Below are 25539 nucleotides of genomic sequence, written 5' to 3'. Positions count from 1 at the left end.
TAAAACATGTCTGCATCAGTGTTATCTTGTATTTCCATACAATGTTACATTAGGCTGTTACACATCTATTGTCAGATATTGTTGTGGTGTTGGAGTTTGCATTCAAGAAAATAATGAAATGCCGTGCTGCTGCCACCATTTGTTTCGGTACGTCATGACAGCGGTTTTAAAAATAGCCGGTTACCCCGTACACACTACGCCGGATATTAGGCGTTTTCAGATTTATTCACTCTGGAGAGCGTTTCTGAAAAACTCCGTTTTCGGGGGAGGAAAACACCATTTCAGTGTGGATGGAGGGTCAAAACGAAGAGAAAAAGCTTCGGTTACGGATTTATCCGGTCTAGTGTCGACGTAGCCAAAGTGTCTCACAATACTTGTGGAACTCCAAAAGAAACCACGCTGAATTAGTGGCATGAGAACAAAAGACCAAATAGCTTATCTGTCTCTGTGTGTCTTGCTATGTTTGTGGATTGAACCCCTATTTATTGAGGCATCTTTCACTTGGTTCACCAAGACGAAGGGATTGTGATCATCAATGCCTAGGATAGACCTACGAGTTGGAACTTGGAGCTCCCCCAACAACAATGACAATCAAGTCTCCCGACGACAGCAGCAATCAAGTGGAGACTACAAATTGTGAGCCCTGAAATCTTGATGGAAATCTTTGTAACTTACTACGTAGTTTAAGTTACAAAGTTACTTCGTAACTTGCTACGTAGCCTCCAACCTAATAGCATGAACATTGACTTCTCAAACTTCCGCTAATGCCCCACCTCCCCCTCGTACCCCATCCGTTATTTATTTATATACACACATTCTTTATCTCTCTCTACTTTTTTTCCCTCTGTCCCCCTCACTATACCCCTTGCCCATCCTCTGGGTTCCCCCCCCCTTTTCTTTCTCCCTAGGACTCCTGTCCCATGATCCTCTCACATCCCTTTTGCCAATCACCTGTCCAGCTCTTGGCTCCATCCCTCCCCCTCCTGTCTTCTCCTATCATTTTGGATCTCCCCTCCCCCTCCCACTTTCAAATCTCTTACTAGCTCTTCTTTCAGTTAGTCCTGACGAAGGGTCTCGGCCCGAAACGTCGACTGTACCTCTTCCTAGAGATGCTGCCTGGCCTGCTGCATTCACCAGCAACTTTTATGCGTGTTGCTTGAAATTCCAGCATCCGCAGATTTCCTCATGTTTATGTAATATTTTGTGTAGTTTATTTAGACCATAAGACCGTCAAACATAGGAGCAAAATTCGGCCATTTGGCCCATCAAGTCTGATCTGCCATTCAATCATGGCTGATCCATTCTTCCCTTCCTCGGCCCCACTCCCCGGCCTTTAGCCCTTTGATGCCATGGCTGATCAAAACCCTATCAATCTCTGCCTTAAAAACACCCAACAACCTAGCTTCCACAATTGCCTGTGGTAACAAGTTCCACAAATTCACCACCCTCTGGCTAAAGAATTTTTTTCGCATCTCTGTGTTAAATGGACGCCGCTCTATCCTGAGTCTGTGCCCTCTTGTCCTAGACTATCCCATGGGAAACACCCTTTCCACATCTACTCCGACTAGGCCTTTCAACATTTGAAAGGTTTCAATGAGATCCCCCTTCATCCTTCTAAGTTCCAATGAGTACAGACCTAGAGCTATCAAACGTTCCTTGTATGATAACCCTTTCTTTCACAGAATCATCTTTCTGAATCTCCTCTGAACCCTCTCCAATGCCAGTGCATCTTTTCTAAGATAAGGAGCCCAAAATTGTTCACAGTTCTCAAGGCGAGGCCTTTCCAGTTCCTTATAAAGCATCAGCATCACATCCCTGCTTTTATACTCTAGACCCTTTGAAATGAATGTTAACATTGCATTTGCCTTCCTCACCACTGACTCAACCTGCAAGTTAACCTTTATGGTGTTCTGCACAATGACACCTAGGTCCCTTTGTATCTCAGATTTTTAGATTTTCTGCATATTTAGAAAATAGTCCACACATTTATTTCTTCTACCAAAGTGCGTGACCATGCATTTTCTAACATTGTATTTAATTTGCCATTTTCTTGCCCATTCTCTGAATCTAAGTCCTTCCGCAGCCTTCCTGTTTCCTCAACAGTATCTGCTCCTCCACCAATCTTCGTATCATCTGCAAACTTGGCAACAAAGCTATCCATTACATTATTTAAATTATTGATATACAGCATTAAAAGAAGCAGTTCCAACACCAACCCCTGCGGAACACCAATAGTTACTGGCAGCTAACCAGAAAAGGATCCTTTTATGCCCACTTGCTGCCTCCTACCAATCAACCACTGCTCTAACCATGCCAGTAACTCTCCTGTCTTAACTTGGTAAGCAGTCTCGCGTGTGGCACCTTGTCAAAGGCCTTCTGAAAATCCAAATGTACAACATCCACTGCATCTCCTTTGTCTATCCTCCTTGTAATCTCCTCAAAGAATTCCAGCAAATTCATTGGGTAAGATTTTCTTTGAAGGAAATCATACTGACTTTGTCCTACCTTGTCCTGTGTCACCAAGTACTCCATAACCTCATCCTTAACAATTGACTCCAACATCTTCCCCACCACTGAGGTCAGGCTAACCAGTCTATAATTTCCTTTTTGCTGCCTTCTTCCTTTCTTAAAGAATGGAGTGACATTCGCAATTTTCCAGTCCTCAGGAACCATGTCAGAGTCCAAGGATTCTTGAAAGATCATTAGTAATGCCTCCACAATCTCTACCGCTACCTCTTTCAGATGATTACGGTGCAGTTCATCTGCTCCGGGTGACTTATGCATCTTTAGGTCTTTCAGCTCTTTGAGCACCTTCTCCCTTGTAATAGTCACTGCATTCACTTCTCTTCCTCAACACCCTTCAACTTCTGGCACACTACTATTATCTTCCACAATGAAGATTGATGCAAAATACTCATTTATTTCATCTGCGATCTACTTGGCCCCCATTATTATTTCTCCGGCCTAATTTTGTAGTGTTCCTAAATCCACTCTCGTCTCTCTTTTAGTTTTTATATACTTGAAAAGCTTTTTCTACCCACCTTGATATTGTTTGCTAGCTTGCTTTCATATTTCATCTTTTCCTTCCTAATGATTCTTTTAGTTGCTTTCTGTGCATTTTCAAAAGCTTCTCGATCCTCTATCTTCTCACTAGGGTTTGGTTTGTTGTATGCCCTCTCTTTTGCTTTTATATTATCTTTGACTTCTCTTGTCGGCCATGGTTGCACTATTTTGCCATTGAAGTATTTCTTTGTTTTTGGAATACATCTACCTTGCATCTTCCTCATTTTTCCCTGAAACTCAAGCTCGCTGTCATCCCTGCCAGCATCTCCTTCCAATTTACTTTGGCCACCTCCTCTCCATACCACTATAATTTCCTTTATTCCACTGAAATACGACTACATCAGACTTCAATTCCTCCCTATCAAATTGCAAATTGAACAATCATATTGTGGTCAATGGCTCCTAAGTGTTCCTTTACCATTAGCTGTCTAATCACCTTTAGATCACTACATAGCACCCAATCTTGCATAGCTGATCCCCCAGTAGGCTCAACAACAATCTGCTTTGTAAAGCCATCTCATGGACATTCAACAAATTCACTCTTGAGATCCATTTCCAACTTAATTTTCCCAATCTACCTGCACGTTAAAATCTCCCATGACTATTATAGCATTGCCCTTTTGACACACCTTTTCTATTTCCCATTGTATTCTGTAGTACACCTCCTAGCTACTGTTGGGAGGCCTGTATATAACTGCCATCAGGGTTCTTTTACCCTTGCAGTTTCTTAACTCAACCCACCTGGAATTATGGTATTGTAACCATTAGTGAGACTTGGTTGCAGGAGGGATAGGACTGGCAGCTCAATATTCTGGGGTTCCATTGTTTTAGATGTGATATAGCGGAAGGGAATAAAGGAGGAAGAGTGGTGTTACTAGTCAGGGAAACATCACGGCAGTGTTCCGTCAGGACGTACAGGAGAACTCGACCAGGGAGGAGTTATGGGTGGAACTGAGAAAAAAGGAAGATATAACCATGTTAATGGGGCTATATTAAAGACCACCCAACAGTCCTAGGGATTTAAAGGAACAAATTTGTAAAGAGATCGCAGACTGTTGCAAGAAACATAAGGTTGTTGTAGTTGGTGATTTTAACTTTCCATATATTGACTGGGAATCCCATACTGTAAAAGGACTAGATGGGATAGAGTTTGTCAAATGAGCTCAGGAAGGTTTCCTTCATCAATACGTAGAAATTCCAATGAGAGAGCATGTGTGACTGTATCTGCTATTAGAGATTGAGACTGGGCAGCTGACAGAAGTTTGTGTAGGGAATACTTGGCATCCAGTGACCACAATGCCATTAGTTTCAATGTAAGTATTCAAAAAGATAGGTCTGGTCCACATATTGAGATTCTAAATTGGAGGAAGGCCAATTTTGATGTTAGCAGAAATGATCTGGCAAATGTGCAGTGGGACAAGCTGTTTTCTGGCAAAGGTGTACCAGGAAAGTGGAAGGCCTTCAAAAACAATATTTTGAAAATACAATAACTCTATGTGCCTGTCCTGATAAAAAGTGTAGGGAACCTTGGTTTTCAAGAGATATTGAGATTCTGGTTAAGAGAAAAAAGGAGGTGCATAGCAGGTATAGGCAAGTAGGAACAAATGAGGTGCTTATGGAGTACAAGAAATGCAAGAGAGCACTGAAGAAAGAAATCAGGAAAGCCAAAAGAAGGCATGAAGTTGCCCTAGCGGACAAGATGAAGGATATCCTAAGGGATTCTACAGTATGTAAAAGCAAAAGGATTGCAAAAGAAAAAATTGGTCCTGTAGAAGACCAGAATGGTAATCCATGTGTGGATCCAAAACTGATGGAGGAGATCTTAAATGAGTTTTTTGCATCTGTATTTACTCAGGGGACAGTTACAGAGTCTATAGAAGTGAGGAAAAGCAGTTTCAACTTTATGGACCCTACACAGATTACAGAGGAAGAGGAGGTGTTTGCTACCATGAGGCAAATCAGGGTGGATAAATTTCCAGGGCCTGACAAGTGTTGCCTCCAACCCTATGGGAGGCAAGTGCAGAAATTGCTGGGGCTCTAGCAGAGATATTTAAAATATCCTTAGCAACAGGAGAGGTACCAGAGGTTTGGAGGATAGCCATGCTGTTCCACTGTTTAACAAAGGCTCCAAGTATAAACCAGGAAATTTCTGGCTGGTAAGTCTGACATTTGTTGTGGGAATGTTATTGGAAGGTATTCTAAGGAACTAGACATGTAAGTATTTGGACAGACGTGGATTGATTAAGGATAGTCAACAAGGCTTCATGCATGGTAGGTCATGCCTAATCTATCCATGCTGCCCTTTGACCATAACACTCCAGCGATTGTTGCGCGTGAAAATCTCAGGAGATCAGCAGTTTCTGACCACCCCGTCTGGCATTAGCAATGATTCCATAGTCAAAGACACTTAGCTCACATTTCTTCCCCATTCTAATGTTTGATCTGAACAACAACTGAATCCCTTGACTTTGTTTGCATGCTTTTATGCATTGTGTTGCTGCCACATGATTGGCTAATTAGATATTTGTATCAATAAACAGGTGTATAGGTGTACCTAATAAAGTGGCCACTGATTGTAGTATCTTTTAATATAAATTCCTGTAAATGCTTGCAAGAAAAAAAATCTCAAGGTGGTTTATGGAGACCTATCCATACTTTGATAATAAATTGACTTTGACTTTGCTCGATAATACCTACATGTAAGTCCATTGAGGCCAATCTCCAAGTCATTGTTGGGAAGAATACAGGCAAATGAGTCTCACATCCAAAAGACAAACTACCTCTGCCAACCTGCCCCATCGCACAGCAATGATTCCCAAAGATAAAGGAGCAACACACAAAAGGCTGGAGGAACTCGGCTATTCATGCAGGATCTATGGAGGGAAATGGACAGCTGACATTTCAGGTTGAGACCCTTAATCCAAAACAGCACCTGCAGTCTTTTGAGTCCCTTACAATGAAGGATTTCGAGGAGACCCTGGAAAGCAGATGATATCTCAGCAGCCAACTCTCAATGAAAGGAAAATTAACCCTGGCTCTTATAGGATTTGTGTGATACTCAGGAAGGGTCTTGCTCCTTTTGATTACACCATGATCTGAAGTCTATCAATTGGTCATGTTGCAACTGGTCAAGGTTTTCTATAACATTGGGTAATTTCTCCCCCTTCCCTTCTGCCTTTATCCACTCCCCATTCTGTCTCTCCTCTTACCCCCTCTCTTCGATTCTCTTCATCTGTCCATCATTTCCCTCTGGTGCCCCTCATTCTTCCTTATCTCTCATGGTCCACTGTCCTCTCTTAATAGATTTTTTCTTCAGCCCCTTATCTCTTCCATCTATCGCCTTCCAGTTTCCCACTTCATACCCACCTTCCCACTCACCCAGTCTTCCCCTCACCTGGTCTCATCTATCATGTCAACTATACTCATTCCCCACCATTTCTTCCTTTTCTCCAGCTCTGATGAAGGAACTCGGCCCAAAACATTGACTGTATATTCCTCTCCATAGACGCTGCCTGACCTGCTGAATTCTTCCAGCATCTTGTATGTGTTGGTCAAGATTTTTCTCTCTGATGGGAAGGGACCTTCCACAAAATCATGATGTCCACAGCTGTTGTTGGACAGAGAATACAAGGAAGTTTACCCCATGTAGTGAGACAGCCATCATCTTCCAGAAGGAGGATATAGGCCATTGTTCGTTGTGTTGTGGTTCATGCTTATCTGTGGTAGTAGGTTTGTCTTTGATCTGTTCTGCACTCTTTCAGTGTATCCTTCAGTTTCTTTCTCCCTCACATTTATCCAGTTATGCCTTTAATGAATTTATGCATTTAACTCCAACTAATGAAGCCCCTCACTCAGACTGCTGCTATTCATGTGGGTAACTTAGTGTTATTTCTATTACACTATAGCACAGCATTGGCACAACCCTCCCCACCACTGAGGACAGCTCCAAAAGGCGGTGCCTCAAGAAGGTGGCATCCATCATTAAGGACCCTCTCCATCCAGGACATGCCCTCTTCCCATTACTACCATCAGGGAGGATGTACAGGAGCCTGAAGTCCCACATCCAATGATTGCAGATCATCAGATTTCTGAACACTACCTCATTATCCCTTTATTTGCACTGTTTATTTTGTAATTTAGAGTAATTTTACGTCTTTATACAGAATTGCTACCACAGACTAATAACTTCCACATTATATAAGACAGTGATATTAAAACTGATTCTGATGAAGAGAATTCACGAGTGTCTTGGGCTTGTTATGTAATTTGGAATAATAGTTTATATGAGTCAGGAATATTTTGTTCCAAAACCCAATTTTAGTTTGTAAAACACTGGTTGAGCACATGATAGCACTTGAGTAACAACTAAACATGTTTGAGAAGAGATGTGTGAAAAGTTCCCATAACAACAGTAAAATGCACATTACAGCACATTATTATCGTTGAGCTCATTTACCAGGCAAACCTTTGCAGTTTTAACATTAACTGGTGCATGTTGCATATAAAACCCATGAGAAGAATGTTATTGCTTTCTAGAATATTAGTTATATAGCAGAGAAACAGGCCCTTTACAAAGACAGGTGTGTAAAAGGGGCCTGTAGGATCATTGAGGACCCGAGCCACCCCAACCACAATCTATTCCAGCTGCTACCATCTGGGAAACGGTACCGCAGCATAAAAGCCAGGACCAACAGACTTCGGGACAGCTTCCTCCACCAGGCCATCAGACTGATTAACTCGCGCTGATTTTTATTTCTATGTTACATTGACTGTTCTATTAATTATAAATTAGTATGATTGCACATTACACATTTAGACAGAGATGTAACTTAATATTAACTCCTCATGTATGTGAAGGACATAAGAAATAAAGTCCATTCTATTCACTTCTATTCTATTCTACATATATCAAGAGCAAGAGGATGACTAGGGTGAGGACAGGACCACTTAATGATAAAGGGGGAGATATTTGCTTGGATGAGGATGATATAGGTGAGGTCTGCCTTTATCTCAGTGTTTACCAAGGTGAAGGACGTGGCGGAAAGGGAGATCAGCTCTGAGTGTATTGATATGCCAGGGCATTGCGAAATAAAGGAAGAGCAGATGTTAGGTCTCTTAAAGAGCATTACGGTGGATAAGTCCCCAGGGCCTGATGGGATATACCCCAAGTTATTGAGAGAGGCAAGAGTATGAGTTGCTGGGGCCTTAAACAATATCTTTGTTTCCTCCCTAGCCACAGCTGAGGTCCTGGAGGACTGGCAAGTAGCTAATGTTGATCCATTATTCAAGAAGGGAACCAGGGATAACCTCGGAAACAATAGACAGGTGAGTCTCACATTAGTGGTGAGGAAAAGAATTCTTAGAGACAGGATTTAAGTGCATTTGGAACACCATGGCCTAATTAGGGAGAGCCCGCATGGCTTTGTGTGAAGCAAGTCATGTCTTATTAACTTGATTGAGTTTTTTGACAAGGTGACGAGGGTGATTGATGAAGGTAGAGCTGTGGATGTTATCTACATGGATTTTAGTACGTGTTTGACAAGTTCCCTCATGGAAGACTCATGAAGATGCATGGGATCAATGGTGAATTGGCCATTTGGATTCAGAACTGGCTTGCCAATAAAAGACAGAGGTTAGCGCTTGGCAGGACTTATTCTAGCTGAAGGTCTGTGATAGTGGTATTCCACAGGATCTGTACTGGGACCTTTGCTGTCTGTGATGCATATAAATGACCTGGATGATAATGTAGATGAGTGACTTAGTAAATTTGCAGATTATACAAATATTGGTGGTATTGTGGATCAAATAGAAGATTGGCAATGAATATAACAAGATATAGATTAGTTATAAACATGGGCATATAAATGGCAGACATGGTCAAATGTGAAGTGTTGAACCTTGGTAGGTCAAATGTAAAGAGACAGTAAACAGTTAACAGCAAGATCCTTAACTGTGTTGATGAACAGAGAGTCCAAGTTCAGAGCTCCCTGAAAGTGGCTGCACAGGTTGATACGGTTGTTAAGAAGGTATAAGGCATGCTTGTCTTTACTAGTCAAGCACTGAGTACAAAAGTCAGGAAGTTCAGTTGCAGTTTTGTAAAACTGTAGTTAGGCCACATTTGGTATATTGCATACAATTCTGGTCACCCCATTATAGGGAGGATGTTGAGGCTTTGAAGAGGGTGCAGGAGAAGTTTAAAAGGACGATGCCTGGATTAGAGAGCATGTACTATAGTGAGAGGTTGGACACATTTGGGTTGTTTTCTCTGGGGCAGCGAAGGCTGAGGGGAGATCTGGCAGAACTTTATGAGATTATGAGAGGCACAGGTAGAGCAGACAGACAGTATCTGTTTTGAATCAGGGTTGAAATGTCTAATACCAGACGGCATGCATTTAAGGTGAAAGAGGGTAAGTCGAAAGGAGGTGTAAGGGCTAAGTTTTTTGCATAGATTGTGGTGGTTTCTTGGAATGTGCTGCCTATTGTAGACATGGACACATTAAGGACTTCTAAGAGTCATTTAGATAGGCACATTAATGTGAGGAAAATGGAAGGATATGGAGATTGTGCAGGCAGAAAGTATTAGTTTAGCTTGCCATCTGATGGACTTCTTTAATTGGTACGGTACAACATTGTGGGCCAAAGGGCCTGTTCCTGTGTGGTACTGTTCTATGTTCCATGGTAAATAAGTTGAAAAATGAATGTCAAACAAGAGGAAATCTGCAGATGTTGGAAATCAAAGCGACACACACAAAATGCTGGAGGAACTCAGCAGGCCAGGCAGCATCTATGGAAGAGAGTATAGTTGAGGTCTTGGCCCAAAATGTCGACTGTACTGCCGAGTTTCTCCAGCACTTTGTGTGTGTTGCTGAGAAACGAATTTAGTAACTTGCCCACCTCCTTTGGCTCCGCACATACTTAGGTGACCACATCAATTGTTAAGAGGACCAGTTCTGTCCCTAGTTACCTTTTTGCTCTGAGTATATTTAGAGAATCTATTAGGATCACACACTTAAGATGCTGGAGGAACTCCAAAAGTCAGGTAGCATCTATGGAAGTGAATAAACAGTCAAAGTTTCAGGCCATGAAATTATTAGACTATTAAGCTCTTAAAAGAAATATTACACTATTAGAGAAACTATTAAACTATTAGACAAAATAAGTCTTTAGGATTCTCCTTTTCTTTGTCTACCAAGCTATTTCATGTTCTCTTTTTGGCCTCCTGATTTCTCTCAAGTATTCCTACGTCCCATATACTCCGAGCTGCCTACTCCTGATATGTGCCTCTTTTTATTCCCTGACGAGAGCCTCAATATCCTTTATCATCCAATGTTCACTGCTCCTACCAGCCTTGTCCTTCACTCTTACAGGGACATGCTGACCCTGAACTCTCCATATCTCACATTTCAAAGCCTTCCACCGCCTGGCATTCCTTTACCTTCAAACATGTCCTAGTCAACCTTTGCAGGTTTCTGCTGAATGCTTTGCCCCAACTTAGGACTTTAATTCATGGCCCACATCTACCTTTAATAATAAAACTAATAGAATTTTGGTTACTAGTCCTAAAATACTCCACTACTGAGACTTCAGTCACTTGCCCTGCCTTAATTTAAAAAGAGATTGAGTGATATCACCTCTCTATTTAGTCTACATACTCTCAGTCGCCACTTTTTTAGGCATACTGCTTGTTAATGCAAATAGCTAATCAGCCAATCATGTGGCAGAATTCAATGCATAAAAACATACAGACATGGTCTGGAGGTTCAGTTGTTGTTCAGACCAAACATGAGAATGGGGCAGAAATGTGATCTAAGTGACTTTGACTGAGGAATGATAGTTGGTGCCAGATGGAGTGGTTTGAGTATCTCAGAAACTGCTGATCCCCTGGGATTTTCATGTACAACAGTCTTCAGAGTTTACAGAGAATGGTGTGAAAAACAAAATGGTGAGTGGCATTTCTGTGGGCAAAAATGCCTTCTTAATGCCAGAGGTCAGAGGAGAATGGCCAGACTGGTTCAAGATGACAGTAAGGCTACAACAATTCAAATAACCATGTGTCACGTCAGTGATGTGAAGAAGAGGATCTCTGAATGCACAACACATCAAACCTCGAACTGGATGGGCTACAGCAGCAGAGAACCCCACAAACGTATACTCAATGGCCACTTTATTAGCTACTGGACACTCCTAATAAAGTAGCCACTGAGTGTATTTATTACATGAGAAAACTTTACCTCAACACAGTTAACAAATTCAGCCTTGTCCAAGCTCTTTGCACTATGACTTGCGAAGTCAATATTAGGGAAGCTAAAATCACTTGTTATTATAAACCTATTATTCGTACAGCAATCTACAATCTCACTACATACTTGCTCCTCCGATTCCCACTGACTTTTGAGGGGCTTATAGTACAATCCCATCAAAGTGATCACCTCTCTTTTTATTTCTCACTGGCCCTATAGTCCCACTAGCCGATCTTCCAGGAATATTCTCAGTACCGCTTATGAATAAATAGTGCTATATAAATATCATGAAAAGAACACAAACAAATGGAAAATGACTCTTAGTAATGGAATCGACTTTGAAAATGATATAGCAAAATACTTTGCCATTACTCAAAGACTGACATTTTAACATTAGGTTTGTTAATATAGACTGAAGAATGGTTATAAAAAGCCACATGTTTATGTCTCTATACTCTTGGGCACTTCATAAACATAGTTTGCAGGAAGACAGCCACTGTAATATAGTGCAGGTGGCATAAACTACTTAAGTTTTAATTTAGGTTTATGAAGTATTTTAAACCCTTGATTAAATTACAGCCTTGTGCCACAATTTGAGGTATCTGTTACTCAATACTTTATTCTATATTTAATCATCAGCTTGCACTTTACTGCTGACTATGCTAAACACCCAGGCTAAGTCTGAACAGGTTCATTCTGTGCAATGTCCCCTGTAAGTTTTCATTGGAATCCTTGTACATCAGGATTTTGACCTGTGGGGAAGAATTCTATTGATGGAGATCCTGGTGCATTAAGTTAGTCAAAATCAGCAAAGAAAATGCTTCTCGAAGTCCCTATTCTAACCTCAGGACATCCCTGAGTGATTTGGGGGCCACGGTAAAGTAGCAGTTAGCGCAACGCTCTCTTACGGCTCAGGGCGTCAGAGTTCAGAGTTCAATTCCGGCACCTTCCCGAAAGGAGTTTTTACACCCTCCCTGTGAATATGTTGGTTTCCTCTGGGTACTCCGGTTTCCTTCCACATTCCAAAAACATACCGGTTAATAGGTTCATTGGTCATTGTAAATTGTCCGATGATTGGGCTTGGCGGGTTGCTGGGTGGTGCAGGTTCTTTGGCAGGAAGGGCCTGTTCTGTGCTGTATCTCTAAATAAAATTAATTTATAAACTAATAAACGATGAAGTTCCTTCTATCACCACTAGATGGCCGGAAGTGTTGCAGTCTATTAATGCTCAGCAAGATCTCACAAATAGCCATGAAATAAATGGGGAGATAATATTTTTCAGTGATGCTGATTGAGAAAGGGGCAATGGATTAACAGCGGGATAACCTTTGTCAGGAGATCCCAACCCCACATGCCCCTCCACCTTCAGATAATGTGAGTTTACACATCTGTCTCGGAGAGCAGATTGTGACACAGGTTAGTGTCTCTTCCAGATGGTGGGTTCTCAAACAGTACAGCGCTCTCTCAGTAGATCATGTGAATGCTGCTATAGACCTTGTGCTCTGGCCGCTGGGTGTGGATACGATCTTTCTGGCTCAGAGGCAAGCCTACCACTCAGCGAACAATGGCTGATAACAGGAATCCTAAATTAGTCAGGATTTGCACCCAGTGAAGCTAAACCTGTGTATAGGCTTGCTTTCTGAATTGCTGGTGCTGTTTAGTAACTTTGCTGATGAAATGTTGGAACTTGTTTATTTTATAAACCATAAATTTGGGACAGTACGAACATTCTGAGGCCATTCTTCCTTTTTAACCTTGGTATTACATGGAACTTGGAGCACTGACACAGTCTGTACTGCCCATGCCCATACAGTTCAAAACTGTTAATAAGTTTGCAGACAACATGAAGGTTGATGGTGGTGTAGATCATGTAGAAGGTTGTCTTGGGTTACAATGGGACATTGATAAAATGCAAAGCTGGGATGAGAAGTGGCTAATGGAGCTTAATCTGGAAAAGTGAGAAGTGATCCACTTTGGAAGCTCTAAATTATAAGGTTAATGTTAGGATTCTTAGTAGTGTGGACGTACAGAAGGATTTTGGGGTCTATGTCCATAGTTTCATTGAATTTTCCGCACAAATTGTTAGGGTGGTTAAGAAGGAAGATGGCATGTTGGCCTTCATTAGTCACGGGATTGAGTTCAAGAGCCACGAGATAAGTTTGCAGCTATAAGAGTCTGGTTAAACCAACTTGGAGTATTGTGTGCAGTTGTGGTTGCCTCCTTATGAGACGGACGTAGACGCTTTAGAGAGGTGCAGAAAAGAGTTTCCAGAATTCTGCCTGGATTAGAGAGCATGCCTTATGAGGACAGATTGAGTAAACTAGGACTTTTCCCTTTGGAGCATAGGAGGTGACTTGATAAGATGATAAAAATGGCATAGATAGAGTGGGCAGCCAGACACTTTTATTTACCGGGGTGAAAATGGCTAAAGTGAAAGAACATAATTTTCTGGTGATTGGAGGAAAGTAAAGAGAGGTGTCAGATATAAGATTTTTACATAAATGGAGAGCTATGCAGGAGGAAATGGTTATGTTGATCTTAGAGTAGGTTAAGAGATCGGTACAACATTGTAGGCTGAAGGGCATGTACTGTACTGCTCTGTACAGATCAATATTCTTTTGTCTTTTGTTCTTATGTGTTATCTATCTGTCTCTGTTGGGTACCTCAGCTGCTGGGCTACTATCTCAGCACTGTGCGTAAGGCAATTTCGCTACAACTCCTATCATCTGCTGATAAGGAGATTATTGCTACTGATCATCTCACATTCTCCCTTAGTTATGGTATCCAACAAAATTATCCTGTTCAACCCTGTTATAAATTTAAATGCTTCTATCATTAGAAAAAGACTAAAAGAATATCACTGAATGACACAATAGTACATCTATCTGTTTCTGTGCTCCAGTAACCCAGCTTCAGCCCTGACCTCAGCTGACATCCATGTGGATTTTGCACCTTTTCCTTGTCACTGTGTTGGTTTCCTCAGGGTGCTTCAGTTTTCATGAAAAGATGTATGGGGTAGCAGCTTAAATGGGTGTTGTAAATTGCCCCTGGTTGGTGGGTAAGCAGTAGAACCTGAGGGTAACTAATGGGAAAACCAGAAATATAAGAAAAATGGGATTAGTATAAACGTAGGTTTGATGGCCAGTGTAGGCTGGACAGGTTACCTATCTGGTAACCAGAGCTACTCCCTGAACTTAAAGAAAGATCTCTCTATGGTTCATTTAAGTTCTTTCAACAATCACCTTAAATCTTTTTCATTCAGCCAATTGGATCTACTTCTCTCTATTTTATTTTTCTCAGCCATTGATAGTTTTTGATACTTTTATTAAATCGTACTCAAAATTCTTTGATCCGAGAAGAAACCCACCAGGTGATCCAGTCCATGCAACCATTCCAGTAAAGCTTTCTGCACTCACTGATCGTGTCCAAATATCCAATAAGTAGAACTAGACCCAGTTCACTAGTCATGATCTAACTAGTGACTTATAAAGGTTCATCAATTCTTCATTGCTTCAGTTCTTTGCTCATCTATTTATAACACTTCCAATCCTATTTGATACTTGCAACTAAACCTGCCATGTTTGAGGATTTGTTCACAAACACAGCAAGGACTCCCTGCACTTCAGATTACATTGCCTTGCTATGTTCCTCCCTTTGGAATATAACACCTAACATTTCTTAAATGTCATCTGCTGTGAGCCTGCCCACTGCATTGACCTGTCCGTATTCTTACAATGTCTCACACTATCCTGCTTGCAGCACTTCCAACATTGAAATTGTGCCCTCCAAGCCCAAGTTTAAGGCATTGATATACAATAAAACAGCAACTCCAGGGAACCCTTGCATATCTTCATTCAAGATAGAAAGCATATGCTCACCACTTCTCGCCAAGCCAATCTTACATCCTTGATGCCACTGGCCTTTATATTCCATTGGGTGTAGTTTTGCTGTTCAGCCTATTGAATGACACTTTATCAAATGCTTTGTAAAAGATTAATAACATGCAACACACACAGAATGCTGGAGGAACTCAGCAGGCCAGGCAGCATCTATGGAAAAAAGTACAATGATGTTTTGGGCTGAGACCCTTTGGCCTGAGTATCCTCTCTTGTTTGAGGTTGACAGCATGTCCCTTACGTCGCTTTCATAGATCATAATGATATCCGATCAAAAACTCAAAATCAGAATCGATTTTATTATCACTGACATATGCCATGAAATGTGTTGTTTTGCAGTAGCAGTACAGTGCAAGACATAAAAAACTATGAGATACAAATTAAGTAAACAGTGCCAGAGATAAATAACAATGTAAAGTTCATGGGAGCATGGACCATTCAGAAATCTGGAGGCAGAGAGGAAGTATGCTCTCCACAGTATATCTGTAGAAATTTGAAAGAATCTTTGGTGATGTATCACAGCTCTTCAAACTCCTAAGAAAGTCCACAGTGAGGTATACTGAGAGATCAAATTGAAGGTTATGATTTTTCTCGGGGCACAGCATGAGTCAGACCATGGGGGTCTTAGCCAGAGAAAAGGTTGAAGATCAGAAATAATGGCAATGTTTTCTGATAGTCTGTTTCATCCTCAGGGTAGGATCAGGGATTCCACTGAGCAAACAGTAAATATGTTTTGTTACAGTGATGCAGGAGATGGCAGATGCTGGAATCTGGAGCAACTATTTTCTGGACAAACTTAGCAGGTCATGTAGTATCTGCGGAGGTAAATGGATGGTCAACGTTTTGGGGCAATGCCCTTCATTTGGACTGTAAGTCAGGGATAGTAGCTAGCATAAAATGGTGGAGGGAAGGGGTGGAGCAATAGCTGGTAGGTGATAGGTGGATCCAGGTGAGTGGGGAAGGGTTGATAGGCAGATGAGGGAGAGGGGAGATTTTGGTGAAGATCCATTTTCTCACCAATTATATAGGTAGAAAGAGAGGTGAGTTCTTGCAGACTATCTTTGAGGAATTAGGGAAAAAAACCTACTACTTTGAGTTTAGTCTTAAAGGCAGAGATTATACTTCCCTTACCGATGTAGAAGGTGCCATTCAGCCCATCAAATATGCCTTGCCTTCATCAATTCCACTCCCCCACTTACTTCACTGTCACCTAATCTCCCGCACATGGCCAACAATTCCACTCTGCTTCTCCTGATATCCAGCTATACTGGAAACCCTTTACAGTGGCCAGCAGCTCTTTCGGATCTGGGTGGATTAAAGATTTTAAAGATTAGCTTTACTTGTCACATGTACATCAAAACAGACAGTGAAATATGTCGTTTGCATCAATGACCAACACAATCCAAGGGTTTTGCTGGGGCAGCTAGCAAGTGTCACTATGCTTCTAGCGCCATTATAGTATGCCCACAACTCACTAACACCAACCCTAACTATATGTCTTTGGACTGTGGGAGGAAACCAGAGCACTGAGGAAACCCATGTAATTACAGGGAGAGAGTACTAACTCTGTAATGACAGCTGCAGGAATTGAACCTCCATTGGAGATTGCTGGCGGATTGTTGTGCTAACCACTACACTACCATGCCAAATAGAGATCAGAACAACATGTGGTCACAGGGAGAATGTCCAAATGTCAGACCGATGGACAGCACCAGAGCTCGGGTGGCTGGAGCAGTGCAGCAACAGCTCTACTTGCTGTAGTACTTGAGTGCCCCCTTGCTGGTCCTTTGGTTAGCCTGCAGCCAACATATCCGAGGATCCACTCTGTATCTAACACATCGATACAATCCCGAAGAAGACACACCAGTGGCTATATTTTATTAGGAGCTTGAGGAGATTTGGTACGTCACTAAAGGATCTAGCAAATTTCGACAGATGTACCTTGGAGAGCATTCTTACTGGTTGCATCACCTCTTGGCAGGGAGGCTCTAAGGTACAGGATAGAAAGAGGCAGCCATCTCCATTCTGGGCACAAGCACACCCTGCACCCCTGGCAGTGTCTCAAGAAGGTGGCATACATCATTAAGGACCTTCACTACCTGGGACCCGGGACATGCCCTCTTCTTATTGCTACCATAAAGGAAGAGGTACACTCAATGTTTTAGGAACAGCTTCTTCCCCTCTACCATCAGATTCCATGAACCCATTAACACACCCTTGCTATTCCTGTTTTGTGCTATTTATTTCTTTGTTTATAATTGTAACTTATATTAAATTTTTATGTCTTGCACTTGACTGCTGCTGGAAAACAACACATTTTATGACATACAGTGTGTCTTTGATAATTATTCTGATTCTGATGCCCAGCTCTCCTTTTGTCTCTATTCCTCACAGGCCTTCATTAGATCTTGTCGGCAAATGTTTGTGCGTATCCCTTCTGCCTTCTCAGGCAGGAGTAAAGGATCCTGAGGCACCACCTTCACCTGGTTGATCCTGGCTATCTGCATACTTTCATTTGTGGGATCTCACTGTGGTGAGGGCAGCTGCCATATGTCCATCCCACTGCACCTCAGCAACAGTCCATTCACTGTGCATACATGCCGGGATGTCCTGAGTGGGTGGCGTATGAAAACCACTCATTATCTCAAATAAATATCATCAACCTTTTGTACAATTGTGATTACGAGGACAGGAATCGCTGGGGTTTCACTACGCAGTGAGAAAAGATAAACAGACTGAAGAATGTGTTGTTTAATACCACTGCATGAGACTGAAATATCACGTCAACCTTTATTAAGTTTAATAGCGAAGCACAAAGAACATAATCCAGATTACTGTGCTGGTGACTCACTTCGACATGACTTAAAAAGGCAGTATCTTACGCTTGTTACGAATCTCTGTTTATCTAACCAACCTCTAAATATTTCTAGAGTTGGCAGAGTACAGAGGTGCTGCGTCAGCAGTCCGCAGTGGGAATCACTGCCGTCACCTCCATCTTTGCCCTGTTCACCAATCAGCAGGTGGCACATTTTGCATCTGATGCAGAAGGTAGCAGTTTCAAGTTTCTCTTCAGAAACTTGAGCCCCAAAGCTAGGCTGATATTCCTGTGTTTCTCCTGGTGGAAGGACCCTTTGCTGGAGTTCTTTTGTACGTCCAGATCGTACATTAAACCAAAACCCTGAGGTAGCTGTTACAGAAGATATACCACTAGGTTGAAGAAGGTTATGAGAGTCCTCTCATTTTACTTTTGCTATTATTTATCCTGCAGTCATCACCAGCTATCCAAAATTCAAAGTTCCAAGTCCATAAGTAAATTTTATTATCAAATTATATATTTCACTAAATACTATCCAGAAAATAATTTTTGCACAGGCATTCACGGTAGAACAAAGAAGTACAATAGAATCAATGAAAAACTACACCCAAAAACTTAGAAATTGTGCACATACAAAAAGACACAAGTAATAATAAAATAAATAAGCAAGCAAATAGATAAATAGATACATAAATAAATAGAAATGAGAATATGACTTGTAGAGTGCTTGAAAATGAGTCTGGAGGTTGTGTTCAATGATCCATTAAATGTTGTGGTTGGTGAGGATGTCACTCTGGTTCAGGAGCCTGGTGGTTGAGGGGTAATAGCTGTTCCTGAGCCTGGTGATGTGGGACCTAACGCTCAGAGGCAGCCTGGATGGTGGGGGCCCTTGATGATGGATGCTGCTTTCTTGTGGCAGTGCTCCTTGAAGATGTGCTCAGTGGTGGGGAGGGGAGGGTTTTCCTGTGTGATGAACTGGGTTGTACACACTGCTTTTTGTAGGATTTTCTCTTCTATCCACACTGCCCTTTTGGGGGCTTGCAGTGTATAAACTACTTATGCATTTTATAGAGTTATAGACACAAAGAGCATAGAACCAGGCCTTCGGCCTAACAAGACCACACTGGCCACCATGCATTGCTTTATATTAATCCTGATTTTTCCCCTCATATTCCCTGTATTTCCTCCACTTCAATGGTGGCTTCACATCAAAATCAGTTAATTGAATGTAAAACAACTTGGGACATCCAAAGATTGTGAAAGGCATGGTATTAATACAAGTTCCTTTTTTCCCCTTTGTCAGATCAGCAATGCAATTAGCAGAGTGATCCAGATGCCTAACCTTGTCAACTCATTGAGAGCAGTTGCCATGGGGTCTCAGTGAATGCTTCTGCTGGTCTCATTTCTCTGGAGCAACTTTTCAGTGGCTGTCAGAATTGAAGCTGAGAGCTGGCTGTGCTGGAAAGCTACAGACCAGCGCCCTCTGCTGGAGACTGCCCTCAGCCACCATCACAATAGAGCAACAATTAATTGCATTCAAAATGCTAGTGGAAGGAGAAAGAAAATGATCTTTATATTCTGGAAGGCAAAAAAGTGGATCATTCTAGAGTTATAACCTCAGAATCAGAACCAGGTTTAATATCAGAATCAGAATCAGGTTTATTATCACCAACGTGTGTTGTGAAATTGTTAACTGAGCAGCAGCAGTTCAATGCAATACATAATATAGAAAAAAATCAGCAAATCAATTACTCTAAATATTTGTATGTATATTGAATAGATTAAAAATATTGCAAAAACAGAAGGAATATATATTTTAAAAAGTGAGGTAGTGTTCATGGGTTCAATGTCCATTTAGGAATTGGATGGCAGAGGGGGAGAAGCTGTTCCTGAATCACTGAGTGTGTACCTTCAGGCTTCTGTACCTCCTACCTGATGGTAACAGTGAGAAGAGGGCATGCCCTGGTTGATGGGAGTTCTTAATAATGGATGTCACCTTTCTGAGGCACCGCTCCTTGAAGATGTTTTGGATACTATGGAGGCTAGTACCCAAGATGGAGCTGACTAATTTTGCAACTTTCTGTAGCTTCTTTTGGTTCTGTGTGGTAGCCCCCCTTCCATATGAAACAGTGATGCAGCCTGTCAGAATGCTCTCCAAGGTACATCTATTGAAGTTTTCCAATGTTTTAAGTGACAAATCAAATCTCTTCAAACTCCTAATGAAATATGGCCACTGTCTTGTTTTCTTTATAGCTGCATTGATATGTTGGGATCAGGTTAGATCCTCAGAGATATTGGCACCCAGGAATTAGAAATTGCTCACACTTTCCACTTCTGATCCCTCAATGAGGATTGGTTTATGTTCCCTTGTCTTATCCTTCCTGAAGTCCACAATTACTAATATATGTCGTGAAATTTGTTGTTTTGCAGTAACTGTACATTGCAATACATAAAAAAAATTCTATAAGTTACAATTAGGAACATAAAAAACATAAACAGTAGTGCAAAAAGAGGGCATGGGATCATGGACTGTTCAGAAATGAGATGGCAAAGAGGAAGAAGCTGTTCCTAAAACATTGAGTGTGAGCCTTCAGTCTCCTGTACCACCTTCCTTATGGTAGTAATAAGATGAGAGCGTGTCCGGGATGGTGACGCCACCTTCCTGAGGAATTGGGTTTTTAAGATGTCCTCGATGTTAGGGAGGCTCATGCACACGATGGAGTTGGTGAGTTTATAAACCTGTGGAGCTTTCCTCAATCCTGTGTAATGGAGCCTCTGTGCCAGATGGCGATGCAAACAGCCAGAATGCTCTTCACTGTACATCTGTAGCTAGAGTCTTACACCAAATTTCCACACATTCCTAATGAAGTATAGACACTGATAATCCCTTTTTGTAATTGTATCAATATGTTGATCACAAGATAGATCTTCAGAGATATTGACATGATAATTCTAGAAATCCATCCTTCTCCAGGTGAACTACCTCATAACACTTAATCTGTTTTTTGCTTTGGACAACATATATGATCTTATGTGAACATATCGGATAAGTGTGATTTTTGACCCATCTAACTTATTCAGTTGAAACAATTGGTCTGTACAAACACAGTCTTTGCAGTCCTTTCCTGAACTTATAATCATCAATTACATCAGCTCAGACTCCAGATTTTGGAAGGTATTGATTCACAGCATTTGGAGCTGGCATGGGTCATTGATGTTGTCATGGTCTGGTCCGTGAAGTCCGGATTCCAGTTCACGGTCTGGTCCATTGTTCCTTATTCCAGGTTTTCTGGTTTTCCCTTTTTCTGTTGGGTGCTCTAATTGAGGCAGCTGATTCACGTTTTGGGCTGGCTACATAAATAGCTCTTTGGTTCAGTTTCAGTTGCTGGATTGTTCCTGTCAAAACCCCCCTGTCTGAATCCCTTCTTGGTGCCTTCCTTCTGGAGCTGTAGCTTGCCTGTAACCCTTGCCTGCACTGCTGTCAAGTTCAACCACTGGAGCAAGAAAAGGAGCTGTCTATTGTTGTTTGGCACTGTCTCTGTGTCTATGCCTTTGCTAGGTAGGTCTGGCTGTTTGCTGCTACCTTGTGTTGGGAACTTTCTCTGTGTCCATGCCTTTGCTGGGTAGGTCTGGCCATTTGCTGCTACCTTGTGTTGGGAGCTGTCTCTGTCCATGCCTTCACTAGGTAGGTCTGGCTGTTTGCAGCTACCTTGTGTTGGAAACTGTCTCTCTGTGTTCTGTGTATGAGTCCCACCCCTATGTCTTGTTCCCAAGGAGGGGACCTGGCTCTGTGTTCTGCGTTCCTGTCTCCCAAGACCAAGGCTCTGTGTTCTGCATTCCTGTCTTCCAAGACCAAGTCAAGGCTTTGGGGTCTCATCCTGTCCTTGTGCCTCACCCAGCCCAGGAGAACCTCGTCCTGTCAGAGCCATGTCCAAGAACCTCGTCCTGTCAGAGCCACAGCTTTGGGGTCTTGTCCTGTCCATGTGCTTCGTCCTGTACTGGAGTTTCCTTGTCTTGCCCAGGAGTCTCTCGTTCTGTCCTGTAGCCTCGCCTTGTCCTGTCTCCCAAGACCACGTCATGTCTTCATCTAGTTCTGGAGTCCGAGCCAGAGTAAAGACCCAGGTTCCGGGTCCTTGTCCAGTGGAGTCCATACTCAAGCCTTGAAGAACCCAAGCCTCGTCATGTCCTCGCTGCGAAGAACCCAAGCCATGTCCAGTCCTGTAGCCACGTCATATTCTGGGGTGCCTCGCCCAGCCTAGTTCTGGAGTGCGAGCCCGAGTCAAGACCCAGGTTCTGGGTTCTTGTCCAGTCTCTGGCTCAGAGTCCAAGCCCAGGCTCCTAGTTCCTAGTCCTGGTCCCACTTGCCTAGCCAACATCCTAGCCCAAATCTGTGTTCTTGTTACAGCTCCTCATCTGTATCCAGTCACGTCCCTAACTCTAGTCTCTAGTCCTGTCCTGTTCCTAGTACTTCAGTGTCTGTGTCTTGCATTTGGGTCCACTCCCAGCGCCCCCCCCCCCCCGGTATAACAGATGTATTGTGTGTGTACATACACTCTTTAGTTTAACTGTGCAAAGCACTGAATATGAGGGAGCATACATACACAGTGCTGCTGGAATATGTGTGATTGATTTATTCAACTTGCTAACTACTCTGGACCTGGATATATTTGCCATATGTATTGATCACACTCCACATTATCTTCTCCTTTAAAAGTGCAATTCATAGAACATAGAACACTACAGCATAAAACAAGCCCTTTGGCTTGCCAATTGACAACACAGGATCACGTGGGCTTCCTCTAGTTTAAGAACAAGGAGCATAAAATAGTGAACATTGCAATACAGTACAGGCACTTTGGCCACAATGATGATTTTTTAAACTACTCTAAGATCATTCTAACGCTTCCCGACTACATATCCTTCCATTTTTCTATTATTTATTTGCCTATCTAAGAGTTTCTTAAATGTCCCTAATGTATCTGCCTCTAGCACCATTCCTGGCAGGGTGTTACGTGCACCCACCCTCTCTGCGTAAATAACGTCCCTCTGACATCTCCCCCATACCTTCCTCCAATCTCCTTACAATGATTTCCTCCTCGTATTAGCCATTACTACCCTGGGGAAGTGCCTCTGGCTATCCATTAAATCTATGCCCCTTATCTTGCACACCTCTATCAAGTGTCCTCTCATCCTCCTTCACTCCAAAGAGAATAGCCCTAGTTTGCTCAATATCATCTCTAATCCAGGAAGCATACTGTACACCCTCACTAAAGCTTCCAACTCTTTCCAATAATGAAATGACCAGAACTGAATGCGATACACAATATTTACAGATCTAACCTTTTCCTGCATTTTTCAAACATCTTTGATCTTCTCAGTTTGTGTTGTATTTACCTCTTGGCTTAATTTGTTTCTACTGAATTTGTTTCTTCCGCATTCTCCACTGAGTCAGTTACTGGAATATGAAAAGACAAGCCTTTGATATTCCCTGATGTACCTAACACTGGATTCGAGTTAGTCACATGTGCACTTTTGATTTTATCTTCCATTGTCCATCAACCGCACTTCAATTCAACTCCCACTGTAACATCCCATTTCTGAATGTTAGATGTGTCATGTAGAGTTAACTGTCATGCTGATTCAACAGTTTTGTTGTAATGTGAGCATTATTAAAAGTCAGTTAATACTAATTAGGATAATAGGTGTTTTACTTCCATTTTTTTTACTTCCAGTGGGCTCTGTGTATAGTGTGCCTACCATGCTGTACGGGTTGTGAAAGCCTCTGTATATACATAACGGTTTTGAAGTTCGACATAAAGTTGTTTCTTTGGCATGAAGTTGTCGAGTGTGCCTTTTTCAAAGTAGAAGTTACCACATATTTTTGGCGACGAGGTGAACTGGTTTTGTGAATGTATTGGCATGTTTTTTGAACGGGAGCTTCGCTTTCAGATGGTTACGTTTGGACCTATTGGTGAATTTCTGGAAAGAAACGAGGACTGGCTGGAATATGAGGAAAGGTTGGGACACTTTTTCTGTGATAATAGAATTACTGAGGAGGCTAAGAAGCGCTCCATTCTCCTGTGTGTGTGTGTGTGTGTGTGTGTGTGGCAAAGACTTACAAGCTAATAAGGAATTTAGCCGCACCACGGAAACCGGGGGACATCCCATATAACGAACTGGTCAAGCTCGTGGGGAACCACTACAATCCGAAACCTTCTGTGATAGTCCAACGGTGTAAGTTTCACAGCCGTTTCAGGAAGCCAGGTCAATCTGTGGCCAATTTCGTGGCCGAGCTTCGGCAGCTGTCGGAGCATTGTCATTTCGGAGTGGTGTTGGAAGACATGCTCCATGATAGATTGGTATGCAGCATTAATAATGACCACATACAACGCCGCCTGTTAGGGGAAGCCCCACTGTTGACTTTCAAGAAAGCCTTAGAGATTGCCCAAGGCATGGAGATGGCTGCTAATAATGTCAAGGATATCCAGAAAGGACATGGAGTGGGGGTTGCAGTGAGCGGCAGTGCACCACATCAAGACGGAGACTGGTAAACAGGCAAAGCGGGTGGAATGTTTCCGGTGTGGAGGGATGCACTATGCAAATAATTGCAAATTCAAAGACACTGTCTGCCATGTTTGTAGCGAAAAGGGACATTTAGCTAAAAAGAGCAGAAGTTCAAAGGGTAAGATTAAGCCAGGGCAGGGGAAAGCTCTACAGGCTCAGGCAGCCACACACCATCTAGAAGTAGCAGATGAGATGAAGAGGCAGCATGTGCCCACAACATGTTTGCAGTCCACGGGTTGCCTGACACTCTGGTCACTGATAATGGCCTGACGTTCACCAGTGAGCTGTTCAGTGAGATCATGCAGCAGAATGGCATTCATCACATTCGGACAGCCCCTTTCCACCCAGCCTCCAATGGTTTGGCTGAACAGGCTGTTCAGACTGTGAAGGAAAGCCTGAAACGGATGACAGGGGACTCTCTTAGCATGCGGCTTTCAGGTTTCCTGTTTAAATATGGCCTCATGCCACAGACTATGACTGCCTGCAATCCAGCAGAGATGCTGGTGGGGCATAGGCCCAAGTCAAGATTGGACCTGCTGCGCCCAGATATGAAGGTGAAAGTGGAGAGAAAGCAGGAAAAGCAGAAGGAGGGACATGATCAACATGTGCGAGAAAGACAGTTAAAACCGGATGACAATGTCTATGTGAGAAACAATCAGCAATGGCTGCCTGGGGTTATTCTTGAGCAGAGTGGCCCATCTCCTATGTTGTTAAGCTGACTGATGGGCGTGTTTTCCGCAGACATCAGGACCATGTGCATCTGCGTCATGATACCGGCTCAGAGGCAGACAGCTCCATGGAGTTTCCATTGGTGAGACAGACTACAGTGGAAGCACGTCCGCCAGTGACGTTGCCAGAGGGAGAGACGCTGGCAGAGGGGTCAGGGTCCCCTGAGGAGGATGGACATTCTCACGCAGACACACAGACCCCCCCCCCCATGCCCCCAAAACCAGATCCACCC

The sequence above is a fragment of the Mobula hypostoma genome, chromosome 2 (assembly GCF_963921235.1).
Source record: "Mobula hypostoma chromosome 2, sMobHyp1.1, whole genome shotgun sequence".
NCBI classification, from domain to species: domain Eukaryota; kingdom Metazoa; phylum Chordata; class Chondrichthyes; order Myliobatiformes; family Myliobatidae; genus Mobula; species Mobula hypostoma.
Note: the sequence above shows the minus strand (reverse complement) of the source record.